This window comes from Mus musculus, chromosome 9 (genome assembly GCF_000001635.26).
Source record: "Mus musculus strain C57BL/6J chromosome 9, GRCm38.p6 C57BL/6J".
NCBI lineage: Eukaryota > Metazoa > Chordata > Mammalia > Rodentia > Muridae > Mus > Mus musculus.
In genome coordinates, this window is record NC_000075.6 from 112,275,801 (window position 1) to 112,292,839 (window position 17,039).

Genomic DNA, 17,039 nt, shown 5'->3' on the forward strand with positions numbered 1-17,039 from the left:
GGAAAGGGGCGGTTACTATGCATTCCGTTGAATTCCAGAGAATCATCAGGAAGTTTTTTGAAAATATTTCAGGAAACAGGGAGGGGAAGTGAACGTGAGGAAGGGCGTTGTGGCAGAATGACACGCATGCATGAAATGACCATCACCAAACCATTACTCTTTATGCTAATTAATAATGAAACAATAAAACAAAGAGTGGTGCCCTCATGGAGCCAGGACTTGCTGGTTAGCAGATGCCCCTCTGCACTGATGCTTGCGAGGCAGGGGAGGACTTGGGGACAAGGGGAGCCATGTACCCTGAGTTGCATAGACTGTAAGTAGCAGGCACTTCAGATTGCAGGGTTTTCCCACTGATCGTTTATTTCTGGCTGAGAAGGGAGCGGCTGCCCTTTCCTCCCAGCCCACTCCTTACCATGCAGTAAGAAGTGGTCGGGAAAGTCCACACTGCAGGCATGTGGTAGCATCAAATATGACTTAAAGTTTGATTTATCAGACATTGGTAGAGCAATGTCAACTTGTTTTCAACTCTTATTGACTGCAGAGAAGCATAAAAGGCCTCCTCCGTTTTGGATTCAGAATGCGCGGGACACAGTACCGCCCATCTGGGACTTAACTTAGGCAATTTATATGTTGTTCTAAATGTTTCTCGATCTGTGTAATCGGATAACAAAGCTTATTTGAGAGGGTCATGTCTGTGCTTTTACATCTCAGTGTCCCTGTTTCTTAGGTTTACAGGACTGTATCCCAACAATAAAGATGTTTAATCTTGGTACTTTTCTTTGTTCTTTTTATAGGATGTATCTATAAGCCAAAGATTTGAGCAGAGGACAAAGAAAAAAATCGTCAACTCTGAGCAATAGCACCTATTTCATTTTTCCATAGTTGACACAGATGTTACTGAAAATGACCCACTTATTTCTTAGGAGAAAAATATAAAAGGACTGGTTGTGGGGATTTGAGTTTTACAAAGTCCCCATTAGGGAGACTGTTAGCTAGCAGACAGATTCTATCTTTAACCACTCGATGATTTTAAATGGGAAAAGAATAATCCTTCATAAAGAACAATCATGATGCTGCCCTCTTCCCAGGAGCTCTATCGTGCCTAATTCTTAGACATCAATTTGTACCTCTCATTCACATCAGTTAGCTACCCAAGCATCTGTCTCCACCAGTGACGAGTATAGGGACACATGGAATGCCCCAGCTTTGGAATCAGACTGCCGGAAATACAACATGCTCCATCCAGGACTTCAGGTGTATTATGTATGGCACTCAATCCATTTGTCTGTCCGTATAATTGAATAACGTAACTCCCTCCTTTGAGTGGTTGTGCATGTAAGTTTTATCACAACGGCCAGTGCAGGCTCTCTGTAATAGTGACTATGTGCTGTATGGGCTCCTGCCACAATCACAGTCATACACTCTGGATCCAAAACACCAACATGTCTACACCTCTAAGATGCCACCATACTGGAAGGTGTTCATCCCTTGTTCTATATTGCACAATCCAATACAGCTTTATTTCATATTTTAAGTCTATTCAGTGCCCCAAATTTGTTTCTCTCATGTACTCATCTTTGCTAAGGAGGGAAGATAGAAGCTATCAAAGATTACCAGCTCTCATTTTACCGGGTTATCATCTGATACTATTTATTACTATTTTATTAACTTAACACAATAACTAATATTTCCATGTCCCTCTAAATCTTTTAGCTAAAGGTATCATTTCTATCGGATTCTTAGTTTACTGAAACTATCCTTAATCAAAATGCAGTAGAGGACTCCATGCTTTTTTTAAAATAGTGGGGTTTGTCAGTGTTGTCTGTGGACCATTATAACAACCAGCATAGCTCAATAGCCCCAAGGATGGAGAGCTTGTTCTCATACCTTGGCAGCAACAGCACTCTAATTGGACTAAAGACATGCTCAGCAAGAGGAAAATACTGTCTGTTACTGGAAATCTAGCCAACTTATTTAGTACTAGTTAAGATCTTGAAGGCACGCTTAGAATCACCATTTTACTAAACCAGCATAAGCCCTCACCACAATCCAAATATTCATCTTTACACCTTCACGCCTCATCAAGGAATCTTCTCTTTGTCACAAACAGAAAACATTACAGATCAACCCAACTAGTCAAAACGCACAGCTGAGGAGCCCAGTCCTGGTAGATAAGTCTACAAACACACCTCTCCATTTAAGTCTCAGAGAACATGGTGGAAGAGGGTCAGAAAAGATTATAAGAGTCATAAGATCAGGGAAGTATATATGAAATTGTGTCTCCTAGTCATGTCGCATGGTACACCCATAGAGACTCAACAACATGACTGTTTATCATGCACAACAACAATAGATATGCCAAAGTGAACAGGAACAGAAAGACCAGCCAGCATCAACCCTGCACAAAGAATAAAGGTAACTAAGGAATGCTCAGGATGAGAGAGATGGCCTTTCTCAGAGAAGAGCATACCAGTATGTTATCTATCCCAAATGGTTGACCATGAAAGCATATGAACAAGGAACGGTATACGGATCGAGCAATTTATATTTAGGAATATATATGTATATCCATATATGCATGTGACAATAATTAATGAGAAAAAATGGTCATGGACTTGAAAGGGAGCAAGGAGGGGCATATGGGAGTTTTGGACGTAAGGAAATGATGTAATTATATTATAATATCCGAAGTAAATTAAACTGGTGGGTTTATGAGAGCCTAGTGCTGAAAACACTGTTCACTTTCATCACAGGACTTGGAAATGCCAAGCTTGGACCTGGAAGCTCTTTCCATACTGGCTAGCTTCTGTGGTATAGAAGGTGAAGGCGTCACGCAATCTGCTGGAGGAGAAGAGTCCCCAACCGGCAACTCGGACCATGGCAACGATGGCCAACCTGCTGGTGAATATCCATGGATGGAGTGAATATTATGAGTTTAACTAACTTCTTTTATTTTAAATTTTTTATTAGGTATTTTCCTCATTTACATTTTCAATGCTATCCCAAAAGTTCCCCATACCCACCCCCCTCACTCCCCTACCCACCCACTCCCTCTTTTTGGCCCTGGTGTTCCCCTGTACTGGGGCATATAAAGTTTGCAAGTCCAATGGGCCTCTCTTTCCTGACTGGATTTAAGGCCTATGCTACAGGAAGACATTCATTCCTGGTACATGTGACCAAGAACCCATGGCTAGACTATTTAAAAGCCCTAGGGTAGAACCTAATATTAATTATCTAGATGGACATAGTACCAAATGGCTTCTTAAATAAGATTCTCTGTACCTGCAGATTACTGCAACTCTCAGTCCTCACAAGAGAAGCTTGTTTGTGCAGTGGGTGGTGCCTGATAAAGCATCATAACTAGTCAAACAGCAAAGAATACATGTCTGTGCATTGCTCAACCACAAATGACACATCTATTTTACAAATTCTCTTCCCCCAGGCTCAGAAAACGAGGGAGCCAAGAGACTGTAAAAGGTGGAGGTTGGTGGGGACTAAGGCTAAACAGCGTTTTGTGCACGTGACCCGGCTGTTGCTTTCAATGAACACATAGCATCTGTGATTGCCACCATCAGACTAGCCCAAGCCAGAGTGCAGCTCACCAGGGATGACGGAGAGGGGCCATGAGGCTTACACAAAACTGAAGTCCTATTGATATTTGACAGTTGCTGGGGAAAGAGAGTAATTTTTTGGAACTTTGGTCTCTTATAGGTTGTCCATACTCCAGTATGATTAGCTTCTCAGGCAAGTGCATATTGACAAGGCTCATGGAGCCAATTGGGTAAAAATAAAATAAGTAAAATAGAAGAGGATGTGAAGTTGAGATGGAAACATGAGGGGTTTGGGAGAAGTCGGAGGGGAGATGGGGATAAAAATGAACAGAATGAACTATATGCAGATATGAAATTCTTAAAGAAAAGACAAAATACTACATTCACACATATTTATTTATATCTTAACCTGTTATGTTTATTATTACCTATTATATAATACTATTATTTAATATGAAAGAATAAAACTATATTTAATTTAAATGTGTATGGATATATTTAAAAGTTTGTTTTAGGTAGAAAGGTACTCTTCTGTGGAATGAAATGAGGCTGGAAGTCGTGAGGGTTTTCCAGGTCTTTTACAAATATGTTAAAGTTTAATACTCATTAATGGCATGCAATAAGCCTCGCAATCAAGACCGTATCTGTAAAGTATTCCTGTTGATTTCAAGGTGGTGATTTTCAAAGTAATTTCTGACTTCTCATACTGTGCATAAAATCAGACATTATGTCCCCAAATGACCTTTCATTTACTACAGGAAAGAGTAGACCCCTGCGGATCCCCTTGCTGCTGCGTGCGGCTTCCTTCAATTGATTGTTCTGAGATAATGACTTGATTAGACTCAGGATAGCCGTCCAGTCCTAATGTTTTGGGGTCACTACAGTTTCAAGCACTCAACATGATTTGTAGTGATTCAGAACCTTAAACACAATGATTCCTTAAATTGGTGTTCATGATCTTTTTTTTTTTTTTCACTTTCCTTCAAAAAGAAAATACAATGCAAACAGTATTTGAGACTATGGAGACTATATCTTTATTACACTAGGACTGATATGCCTCTTCAGAAGTGCTTTGCTATTTATTCCTCAAGTACCCTCACCCATCAGCTGCACCTGCCTTCACCTGCAATCTATAGTAGCTGCAGGAAAGTCTTCCCTGCCCAGACTGGTATCATTGTGAATTTATGGCCTGAACATTCTGGGGGCATTCATAAACATTTGGTAGCATAAAGCCTTAGACCTCAGGCTCTGGATAGATCATGAATTTTGAGTTTACATCCCGATTCTGGTAGTAAACAGCCAGATGACTGAGAAAGAGTAGTTTACTTTCTTTATGCCTCAGTCCCCTGCTTTGTAAACTAATAATTACAATTAAAATTTTTATGAAGGAAGGAATAAAATTGCCTTTGTTTGAAGATGATATTATTGCTTATCGCCAAACTTGAAAGAATAAAAATAAAAATAACCTCCCCAAACTATTGTGGAAATGGAAAGGTGTCTTATTACAGGGTAATTAATCATGTATATTATACATTGTTTTCATATTTATCAACAAAGAATCAAGTGGGATTTGAAATGAGAATATACCCTCATTAGCGCCCCAATGAAGGAGAAGTAGAAAAGTACTGAGTGCAAAGAATTAAATATGGAGACATTGCCCCTTTGTGTGTGTATGGCCCAGGGAGTGGCACTATTAGGAGGTACGGCCTTGTAGGAGTACGTGTGGCCCCTACAAGGGGAAGTGTGTTACTGTGGGGACAGTCTTCTTGTTCCCTTCAGAACAAGATATGGAACTCTCAGCTCCTTCTGCAGCACCATGGTTGCCTTCATGCTACCATTCTTTCTGATATAATTATAATGGATTGACCCTCTGAAAGTATTAGACAGCCCTGATGAAATATTGTCCTTTATAAGAATTGCCTTGGTCATGGTTTCTCTTTAAAGCAATGAAAACGCTAACTAAAACAGAAGTTGGTACCGGGAGTGAGGTATAGCTGGGAAAGGCCTGACCATGGGGCCCAGCCTCGCCTGCAAACCAAGACCCAGGTCATAGTGGGAAAGCCTGTCTCAAAATCAAGGTGAACAGCTTCTGTGGAATGACACCTAAGGTTGACCTTTGTCCTCCACTCTCATGCTCACACATGCACCTGTACCTGCACACCAAAATATAATGTGTGGCTATTGGAAGAATAATAGGAAAGTGAAAAGGCGATCAGTTAGTTAGGAAGCAATGATTGTAAGATGGAGGAATAGAAATTCTGATTCTATAGAGTGTTCCACCAACAAGAGATATGTTCTTTACCTATGCGCATACACACACACGTTAATGCACACACACACAGGCATGCACACAGTCACACTTGCACACACTGGCACACATGCATACACCCTCAGGCATATACACAGGCACACACACTGAGGTCCTTGTCATCCGCCATGAGGTAACACAGCCAGGGAGACCTTCATCACAGCCTGTGCAGGCCGTTTGAACTCTCAGGCTCCCAAACACAGAATTAAACAAATTGGAGTTAAATAAACCTCTTACTTTTGGAAGTTAGCCTGCCTCTGGTGTTTCATTACAGCAGTGGAAAATTGACTGATATAGTCAAGATGTGGAGTTAATCTAAGTCTTTATCATGAATAGAAGGAAAAAGGAAGTGGAGGCAAATATATAGAGTGAACGGAGTTTTAAAAAGACAGATGATGATTCTGTTATTTGTGGGAACACAGATAAGTTCTTCAAGCATCCTGCTGGGTATTGTAAGTGGGATCCTGAACAGAAATTGTTCTACGAGTGAAGTTAAATCAAACTTTAGAAGCTGAGAGGAGAGGATGATAGTGCTGAGACGACAGTGAAAAAGTGTGTGGTCTAAAACAGGGCAATGACCCCTCTAGTTTCTGAAGGTCTCCTGCCTTAGCTAACGATAAGAAGCAAGCATACTGTACATTGCATAATAGCTGCAGAGTACATTTCAAATGTTCTCACCACAAAGGTTTTTTTTTTAAGACTTTGAAGGGATTAAACTGTCACCAAGCTTAATTAAAACAAAAATATACTAAACAAAGAATTTTCATCAGTTTTCATTCTTCTAAAAAGCAGATGACTCTGTATCTTGTAAAATCTACATGACTATGAGTAGTCATTTTTCAATGAGCGTCTTTAAAGTAAATAAAACACAGACTCAGAAGAAAAAATTCAAATGCCTGTGAGACAAGGTGCAGCTTTAGAAAAATTCACAAAGAACTCTTAAAACTTAAAAAAGAAGACAATCATATCAATTAAAATAAGCCGCTGCTGTTAGAACTGGCATGTTAGTAATGTAGTGCCTAAGCACACTAAGCAGGCAGGCAAATTCAGCAACATTTTAGGACACCAATGCAACAAATCTAGGAAAGAACTTCCGAGAGTTCCCATTATCAGTGTCCCCAACCAAATAAAACACCTGAGAATAAACTCAAAGAAGTTAAAAATAATAGTCTCTATCATGAAAACTCACAGAGTTTTTGAGAAAATAAAAGTGAGTAAGGATTTAACAGGTAAGTATTGTTTAAATATTTATTGTAATGCTTAAGAGACAGTCTCATTGCTTACGGGAGCATCTGCTGTTCTTGATAAAGGCCAGTGTTTGGTTCCCAGCACGCTCACGACAGCATATGACACTCTCTAACTCCAGTCCCAGGGGATCCAATCCTTTCTTCTGACTTCTGAGGGCACTAGGCACACATGTGGTGCATACATACACAAACAGGCAAACACTCTCACACACAAAGAATGAAGATTGATAACATTCAAAAACATTTTTTAAAACCACACAAAAACCCTCCAACCCAATAAACAAACAACTCAGAATGTATCCAAGCCATAAAATGTTAAGGCTGAAAGTATTAAAAGTGGTAGAGGAAAACGCAGAGGAAGACAGAGACAGACAGCAATTAATAGTAACAAGGAGAAGAAAATAAGATTTAGCAAACTAAAAAGCTCCTGCAAAGGACGCAGTGGCACAGTGAAGACAGAACCTCACGATAAGAAAACTGCACCGTGTGTGTCTCATTTGGGGCTAGTATTCACAATACAGAAAAACCTTACAGAGATTAACAACAAAAATGGTCCTGTCAAAACTGAGCAGAGTCTATGGAGAGACACCTCTTGAAAGAAGAGACTCTGAGGACCAGCAGATTTATGAAAAGGTATGTGCATCTCAGCTTGGGTGTAAAATGACCCCAAAAGGCAAGGATAGATAAGCAGGTGGTGTCATCAACAGCGGAGACGATCATAACTTTAACCAATCTCATTGATGGGGGAAGAACTATATAGGTGGTTAGATAGAAAGCATCTACGATCTCCTGCCTGTGTGAACAGGTCCAGCTATTCGTAAGCAAATAGGCAACTTGGTAGAACCTGGCTGCTGTCATGTGAGGAAGTCTATATTCAGAAATCTTTGAACTTCTCCCCATTAGCCACAGTTATTTGATATGGATACAGACCCAGTGTAAACCTGCTCAGTCCATTATTTATGTACAGTTAATTCCCCTGGAGCCAGCAGAACTTACCAGCTGCAGTGAGGTATCTGGGGGAGCAATGTCAGATTTCCTTTGTTTTCTCTCATTCTAGCTGGCAAAGTACTGACAAATTAATGAAGGCTTTATCTTTAACATAAAACACCCATCTCCATAGCTCTGAGGATGCGGATAATAAGAAAACAGAAACACACTGCAAAGCTTCCTGGGAAGGAGAATAATGGATAATGAAGCATGATGTTACAGTAGATTATCACTCCATGCTAGCTTGTCAGAACAGGGGCAGCTTATTTGACAATCTATTTTCTTCAGTAGTCATGAAGTATGTGTTGGACAGCCTCAGTACAACACCCCAGGTTGTTTCCGGCAATAGTTCAAAACAGACAAAATAGATAAAATGGGAACAGGCTATGACCCATCTCTGCAAAATCCATGGTTCAAACTCTTCCATCATAAATACTCATTCACCAGGGAGACTCCCAGTAAATATTCAAATTTCTTTGCAGTCATTCAGAAAGTACTTGTATAGATCTGCACTGAATTAGAAATAAATCAAGCCATGCAGTCAGACTAGCCCATTTCTTTTGTGGGGGTCTAAAGCTTGGGGTATCAGTATCACTGCTCATATGCTTTCTGAAGTATCTATACACACAAGAGATATTCAATGAGAATGATCACTGAAGAGTTAAGCTAGAGCCTGCTGCCAAGCAAGCTTACTACAAACAGAAAGAGTCTTGGAGTTAATCAAATTTGCCCAGCAAAACACAATCTGAATATCATTCACTCTGGGTCAAGGGGCTCAGACTGTATCCCCTTAATGGTATCCAAGCTGGAATAATGACATCTGTCATAAACCAGAAGTTCATGGCTGATGATGATGGCTGGGTCTGGTGACTCCATCAGGTATGGCTTGACAATTCCCAAGATGGGGAGACAGGGCATCACCACCAGAGATCCTGAGGCACAGCCCTCACGTGAAACTGGAGGCTAATAGTTCAGTTTGGTTTCACACGCACTCTTTGCACCTAGGAAATTAAAAGTGGCATTAGGGAGTCCCCCATGAAGGCCTTACTTGTGCTGCCCAGTGAATCATGAAGGCAGACTTGGATGGTCAGCTGAGACAGTCAAAGCACACTTGTGCACATCAGAGACTGAACTTGATCTTATAGAGCCTAGGACTCTCAGCAGCTTCAACGTGCAATGCAGTCCATAGAAATATTTGTGAGGAATCTGTTAAGAGTCTAAGGTTTTTGCAGAAGTTACAAGTCAATGGCTATTGGTCTTTGTTAAATTTCTTATTATGAACTCAAATATATTTAGAACAGATTTGACTGAATTTTACCTAAATCAAAGTCATCTTTTAAATTTTTTTTTTATTTTTTATTTTGGTTTTTAGAGACAGGGTTTCTCTGTATAGCCCTAGCTGTCCTGGAATTCACCCTGTAGATCAGAAATCTTCCTGTCTCTGCCTCCCAGGTCCTGGGATTAATGGCATGTGCCACCACTACTTGGCAAACTAAAGCCATCTTAATTTGCTAAGTTTTTATTTGCTAACTCCAACTGTCAAGAACTGTCTCAGGTTGTGAAACCATAGGCATTCACTTGTTAAAGAAGTGTGCCTCTGGACATCTTCATGTGAATATAGGAATGTCGTCTATGTGCTGTGTAGTTTGTTACACAAATGTGTGTGTGTGTGTGTGTGTGTGTGTGTGTGTGTGTGTGTGTGTAAAACACACATAATTAGAAGCCAGAAGTCATCTTTAGGTGTCATTCACCTATCCTACTTTTTGAGATAAGGTCTCTCACTAGGCAGAATTTCCTCACATAGGTTGGTTGGCCAGCAAGTCCCAGCAATCTGCCTGACTCTCCCTTCTAAGTGTCAGGGTCACAGAGTACACCAGCATGCCTGGAGTTCTATGTAGGTAAGCAGGCCATAGTTACATGCTTTCTTCTATATGTTGTCTTGGTCATGGTGTCTCCTCACAGCAATAGAACACTAACAAGACAGAGACTTGTGCAAAGTCGGAGCATCTGAGCTGTTGTGATTCCTCAAGCACGCACCGGTCCTCTTCTGTCCCCATTTAATTTCGACCATGCATGTGGTTCACAGTAATAGGCCTGGATCCAGCATGAAACGATACAAAGATAAAGGTGGCATCTGATGGAAGACAACAGATGCATCAGAAGAAAGTGTGAAACTTTCAGCTAACCCTTCTCCACAGCCAGAGGGACCAAGAAGTTCCATAAAGCAGGTTCCTAGATTAGACAAATGGACACAACCCTTTTCAGGCTAAGCATTCTTTTAATGATTTAAGCCTTTCATGTGATGTTCATATATGAATATATATATATATATATATATATATATATATATGAGATATTATTAGCCTTTTAAAAGTGAGTTGTTATTCTTCTCAGAGCTAATGCCATGCTTATCACTTAAATGAACACAAATATGTGCACATACGTGCGTGTGCACACACACGAACATACACACACATATACTCCAAACCAACCATCCAAGGAACTTCTGAAGCAGGCAGCCTCTAGGATGAGAGGAATTGGCATGCATCTTTGGGAAATGAAATTTCTCTCTGCAACAAAGAGTTATGTAAAGCTTAGGCAGGAGAACACCGCAAAATGAGATGGAAATCATGACATGCCACCCGTCATTGATGCAGCAAGGTGGGATGGGTATCGTCAAATACTGTACATCAAATAGTGTACAGGAAGAATGTTGACATCTCAAAGTTGTAAAAAGTATATTCGATTCTATAAATGAATGAGATGGCGTCTAATCTGCGAAAGTAATAATAGCATACACACCCAAAACTTTAGATCTACTAATACTAAGAAAGTTACAATCTCCAAGTTTCTGTCAGCAATGCTGCACGCACATGCCTGACTCTGACGTGTGTCAGAATCCTTCCGTCTAGTTCTCATGCTGTGGAGTACAAGGTTTCTGCAGACCACAGTACCCTGTGCTAGAAAGGACAGCCTGTGCTCTAGGCTGTGCCTCTGCTGTCTATGGAGGCATCTCCTTTCCTGTTCTTCTGAAGTTTCTAGACTTTGCTGCTCTGCCTAAGAATTCCTGGCCCTCACCCCATCCTCATCTGATGAAGTCTTCCAGAATTTTAAGATGGACCATGCAAAAGCAAGTATCTAGTGTCTACAATCTTAGAGGCTGAGTGGTATTTGACTATTGTTTTTGCCAAGGTGCAGGGTCTAAGTTAGAAACAACCTCGTGTGCTTTCTAAGGCTGTTTCTGGTCTTTCCGTTTTTAATGTTGAAACTGATGTTAATGTACTTTTCAATATTTAATTTTCCATTTTCCCCCTTTTAGGGTTTCTGCCTTATCTCCAGTTTCATAAAATATTCATGTTAAATCTTTTAAAAAGTTTTTTTACACTTCCTTATTCATTTATTTGCTGTGTGGAGGTCAGAAGATCACTTCCTAGAGATGGTTCTCCTGCCATGTGGGCTCTGAGAATTGAACCCAGGTCACCAGGCTTGGTGGCAAGCTCCTTTAGCTTCAGAGAACTACTGGTGGCCCCTTACACTAAATCTTAAGAGCACCCCATTTTTCCATTCGTGTTCATGACATCTGTAGTAATAATAGATATTCTACCTACCTCAGCTTGGGGACCTTTCTCTAGTATTTTCTTTGTTTTCTTCATATTTTCTACATATCAGCATACACACTGCACTTCAGATACTAGTCCTGAATTCTACACTGTAATATTTTCTCTGAGTTCTTAGAGTTTTGTTCAGTTTGGGGAGAGGTGACTTTGAGCTGATCTGTCTACTCTGACCTTGCTATTTGTGGCCTCTCTGCATGCTTGCTCCTGCTGGGATCCCTCTCTCTCTTTTTTTTTTTTTCACATCCTTGTCTCCTTTTCTTTTGTGGCTATTCTAAAACTGTAAATGAGGAAGGTTTAACTTAGGTAGTTTATCCAGCTTCCTGGATACATTCCAATTTCCCCTGATAGCTTTTGATTTATTCTGTAACATTTTGCTCGGTTTTCTGAGTTTCTCAATATTGTGACTATTGGAAGCCTGTAGTAATACCTTTCATTAATGATTGCTTTTATCAAAGATGAAGACTTCATGTGCCCCACTGGACATGCTGTGTATATATCCATTGGAAAGGAGATTGTCTCAGGCTTACCCCAGTTTGAGACAAGAAGGAACCATTTTACGTACATTATTGTGTAGGACTGACCCTTTCCATTTAGTTTCAGGTCAGCAGCCATGGATCAGCACTGTATAGATTACCCCTACACTCTCTTTCTCCAATATCTTTTACAGATATTGTAATTTTACAGAAATTGTGTTAGGCCCAGGCATGTGGGAGGGGTTGTGTATCAAACCAGCATTTATACAAATTAACAATTCTTCCCTTTAGGTTTATGGCTGTCTTGACTCTACTAAAATGAGCCTCAGTTATTATTATCACTGTTATTGATGTCTGACCCCTTTTACTCTCTGGTTCTTTTTGTCTTACATTGACTTCTGTGGGGTGAGGGAACCAAAAGTATGTTTAAATTGCAGTTCTTGCCTTCAGTATCCTCGGGGGTCCTTTGCCATATCTCCTGCACATCTCAGAGAGATGGTTCAAGAAGCAAACAGGCATAAACACCCATCAGATGTGATGACCTCATGAATAGTCGAATCCCTGAGAAGAAGATAGTACTTCATCTTTCTTCCCTAAGGATACATAGCAAGATAGAGGGCTTTCCGCTATCCTTGATGCTATTGATATGTGTCCTTCATGCTAATTAATCACTACAGTTACATGCGACTTTCAGAGGTAAGACCATTGGCTTCTTGAAGCTAGTGTGATAGACAAGGAAATTCAGTAAACTAGAACTAGTTTGGTAAGGCCAATGGGAAGGTTAGGAAACAGAGACTTTGAAGCTCAGTGAGGGACCCTCTGCCCTTCCTGGGACAGCCTTTATACTCCTGAGAAGGGGGCTCTATTGGTTATCTCATGCTGCATAATAAATACCTCCAAAGATGAGTGTTTAAAAGAGCAATAAACATGTGTTGTCTTGCCCAGTTTTCATGAACCAGAATCATAGATGCAGCTGGCAGCACTGTGTGAAGACTTGACCTGAGACATACTGAGATATTGCCTGGCCACAGAATAGTTTCAGATAGCCTATAAGTTGGAAGTGATTGAAAACAAGGGGCTTGGATACTATTCTATATGGGCTCCTGAATTTTCTTACACCATGGCATCTGCTCTATAGAAAGTATTCTGAGGAAACACAACAGAAACCCATTCACTCTATGGTTAGTCTGAGAAGCCATAAAATGTCATTCTTGGCTAACTCTGCATAGCATTGAAAGATATAACAGCAGAAGACATGAGTCTTGAGGAGCTCGCTACACAGGTTACTACTCACAGGAACTCCTTCTGTAGATGGAGACTTGGTTGTAGAATCAGCAGTAGGACCGAATGAAGTTAGGAACCGATGCTAACTACCACAAAGTAAGAAAGAGGGATGATATTCGAGACTTAGATGTAAAAGTGAGCAAGATGGAGTTTATATGATTAAAGCTTAATATTAGCAGAAAGCATGGCACAATGTGAGGTCAGACTAGTTCATAAGGACCTACTGGTAGTGTTTCCAACTTCTGCAGGGGAAACAGGATGCTTCATGATATGATGTATGTGTGTGTGTGTGTGTGTGTGTGTGTGTGTGTGTGTGTGTGTGTGTGTGAGAGAGAGAGAGAGAGAGAGAGAGAGAGAGAGAGAGAGAGAGAGAGAGAACTCAATGGGCATGCTAAAAGTGAGAAGAAGACAGGAAGTACAGGAGATTCCAGAGAGCATATGCCCCTTCCTCCACATTGTATTTGTCTTGGCTTTGGCTTACGGTGATTAAAAATGGATGGACCTTCTGAAAGTACAAGAGTCTTGGAAGAAATACTTTTAAAATATTTAAGACTTATTTAAGCCCTGAGGAATGAACCCACAGAAGTGTATGGTGCTCTGGGCAGGTGTAAACACATTTTATTGAAGGTGCTACACAAACCCTCTCCTGCAGTGCCTCCAGCACTTGCTTTTGGATTACTGTTTATCTCAGTTACCCATCTGAAAACCACAGGGCCATCTGACCCTTGATAGAGATAATGGAAAGCCTCCCAGATCAGAACCATAGTCCCAGTGATGGAATTGGACTGGGGATGCTGAGGAGTCCTGGAGAAGATTTATCTTTTATTTTTCCAGGCAAATATAGAATTGTTTGTCCATATGTTTGTCCATCCATCTGTCTGTCTGTCTGTCATCTCCCTGGAGATTTTTATAACTTGGTGGTGGGTTAAATGCAGAGTAAAGGTATAGATGTCCTAACCAGTTCTGAGGGTTAGGCACAGGGTTCTTTGAAGAGTTTGACAATTATTTGGTTTTATATTTGTGTGTGTGTGTGTGTGTGTGTGTGTGCGCGTGCACCTGCTTATCATCATGTGCTCCACATGTACACAATACTTGCAGAGACCAAAAGAGGGACCAATGAGAATGCTGGAAATGGAAGTCTAGTACTTTGCAAAAGAACTTGGTTGGCTTTGAGCTGTCTCCCCACCCTGTGACGTCATTCTTTCTTATGTACCTCATTATTTTACCATGCATGTGGACTACACCTTATTTTTGCATTGGGACAGAATGGTAAAAAAGCCTGGAAAGAAGCATAGCCCAGTGGCCTCCAACCAACAACCAATGCCTTTCGTATCCCTCATAGCTGCTGGGCTGTCTGTGTTTTTATGATCTGCTCTCCTTGTCATGCCTCTGGGGGAAGAATGGCAGCATTTATTGTGTCGGGAAACACACACCAGGGCTACAGAGCTGACTCAGGGGGTGTCTTACATAGGGTTACTGTTGCTGTGATTAAAATATCAAGGCCAAAGGCAACTTCGAGCTCCAGATCACAGTTTGTCACCAAAAGCAATGAGAACAAGAGCTCAAGCAGCGTGGGAACCTGGAGGCAGGAGCAGATGTAGAGGCTATGGAGGGTACTGCCTACTGACTTGCTTCCCATGGCTTACTCAATCTGCTTTCTTATAGAACTCAAGATCATCTGCTCAGAGGCGTCACTGCCCTTAATGGGCTGGGTCCACCCATTAATCACTAATTAAACAAGGTTCTACAGCCAAGTCTTACGGAGGTATTTTCACAGTTGAGGCTCTCGCCTTCCTGATGATGACTCTATCTTGTGTCTAGTTGACATAAAACTAGAAAGCTCAGTAGGTAACTGTGTTTGCTCTGCAAGAGAGAGGACTTGAGTTTGAGTCTCCAGAATATACAATGTCAAGGGATGGCTGATTATATCTGTATCTTCAGCATTGTTGGGCAGAAATGGGTGGGTTGTGAGAGCTTACTGGATGGCTAGCCAGTCTAGCCAAATGGGGAGTATGAGTTTAAGAAGAAGCATTGTCTCAAAGCAACAAAGAGGAGAGCAACAGAGAAAGAGATAGGACTTCAGGCTCTGGGCTTACATGTGTACGTGAGTGGAGGTACCACACACACACACACACACACACACACACACACACACACACACACACACACACAAACCATGGCCAGAAGCTATCCAACATAAGTGTTAATTGTCTGCAAGAAAATGATAAAATTATCAGTCATAAATAAAATTAAGAGAGTGGACAAAGAAGAAGTTTTCTTCATTCAGAGGGAAAGAAGAGAATGAGAACATAGAAATCGGCACTTTTTAAAAAATTGGATTTTTGAGATAGGACCTTGCTCTGTAGCCCAAGCTGGCTTTGTCACTCATTGGGTAATGATGGTCTCAAAATTTGTAGTGATCTCCCTGCCTCAGCCTCTCGAGTGCTGAGATTTCAAGTGTATGTCACCATATCCATTAAAACTTCACTTTAATACATGGTGTCAGTTGATTGATATGCCCAGCTCCCTGGCAGAAGAGAAGACAGAGGCCAGGGTTTCTTAAAATTTGAAAAATATGGGATTAGGCCAGGATATGCAGAAGGAAGACTTACCTCTGGATATATGAGAAACTTTAAGTGGCCTGACTTGACTGGGGAATCCTGGCCTTGAATAACCAATGGTGGCTCTGTGTAAGGTTGCAGAGGAAGTTAATGACTGAGGGTAGCTGTGTCACAGGCTTGCCTTGAGCAGTTTCCCTGTGTGAGCAACTGAAGGGGACTGAAGCTAGCAGCTCCCCAGCACCTGCTCTCTCTGATCCTGCCTGAATTACCTTCCCAGTTGCGCTTTCCAAAGATAACATCGTCTGGCATGTGTTAGGTTCTGATGTGCTATTTATCCTCAAACTGAGTTACTGAAGCAGCAAAATTTAACATCTACTAAGCTTCAAAAAGTCTTATGTGGGACTCTCGGTTAAATTTAATCAGAGATACAGTAAACCAGGCTGTGGAGAAGCTTTTGTGATTTAGGGCAATCTATTTATAAGTTGTGAGTCAACAAAGGAATCTACCTAAGGTTTCAGAGAGAAAATTCTAGAGAGCCTATGCCATCAAAATATTAACTGTGCCAGTTAGGAATGTACATCTGAGTGTTAAAAATAAAGATGTCTCTGTTATTACATGAGCCAAAGGACATTTAGTCATTGGGGGACGGTTTACGGCATAACAGCAAACACAGCTTTGATAGGAAATGCAGCAAAGCACTTTTAACAAATTTTTCCTACTCATTCCAGAAGTAAGATTCTTAATAATTTTGAAAGTAAGGTGTACACAGGAAAATATACAAACCATCCCTTACTATCGGCACCACTATGGAGCTGACGTCATCTTCTACACAACGGCAAACTTAAGGACAATAGAGCCAAGTGACAGGCTCTGCAGCTGTGCTTTATAAATTACTAATCTTTACACAAGACACTTAAGACAGCGATTAAAGAACGAACTGAGCTTCCTCTATGAATCAACACCAATGGCGAATCCTTAAAGTTCTTCAGATCAGTCGTTAGGGACTCAGAT

At 40.9% G+C, this 17,039-nt stretch overlaps 1 long non-coding RNA gene across 2 annotated transcripts in view; it reads left to right on the plus strand.

Annotated features, from left to right (window-relative positions):
- Positions 1–17,039, plus strand: part of 2900079G21Rik (RIKEN cDNA 2900079G21 gene) — a 114,649-nt gene that overhangs the window by 41,524 nt on the left and 56,086 nt on the right. Inside the window, exons 2-4 of one of the 2 annotated variants that reach the window (NR_033432.1) lie at positions 795–2,415; positions 2,754–2,901; positions 3,443–4,533. This is a non-coding gene — a long non-coding RNA (RIKEN cDNA 2900079G21 gene). Of the gene's footprint in view, positions 1–794; positions 2,416–2,753; positions 2,902–3,442; positions 4,534–17,039 lie in introns of those variants that run through there. The other variant, NR_033433.1, reaches the window with a different exon arrangement.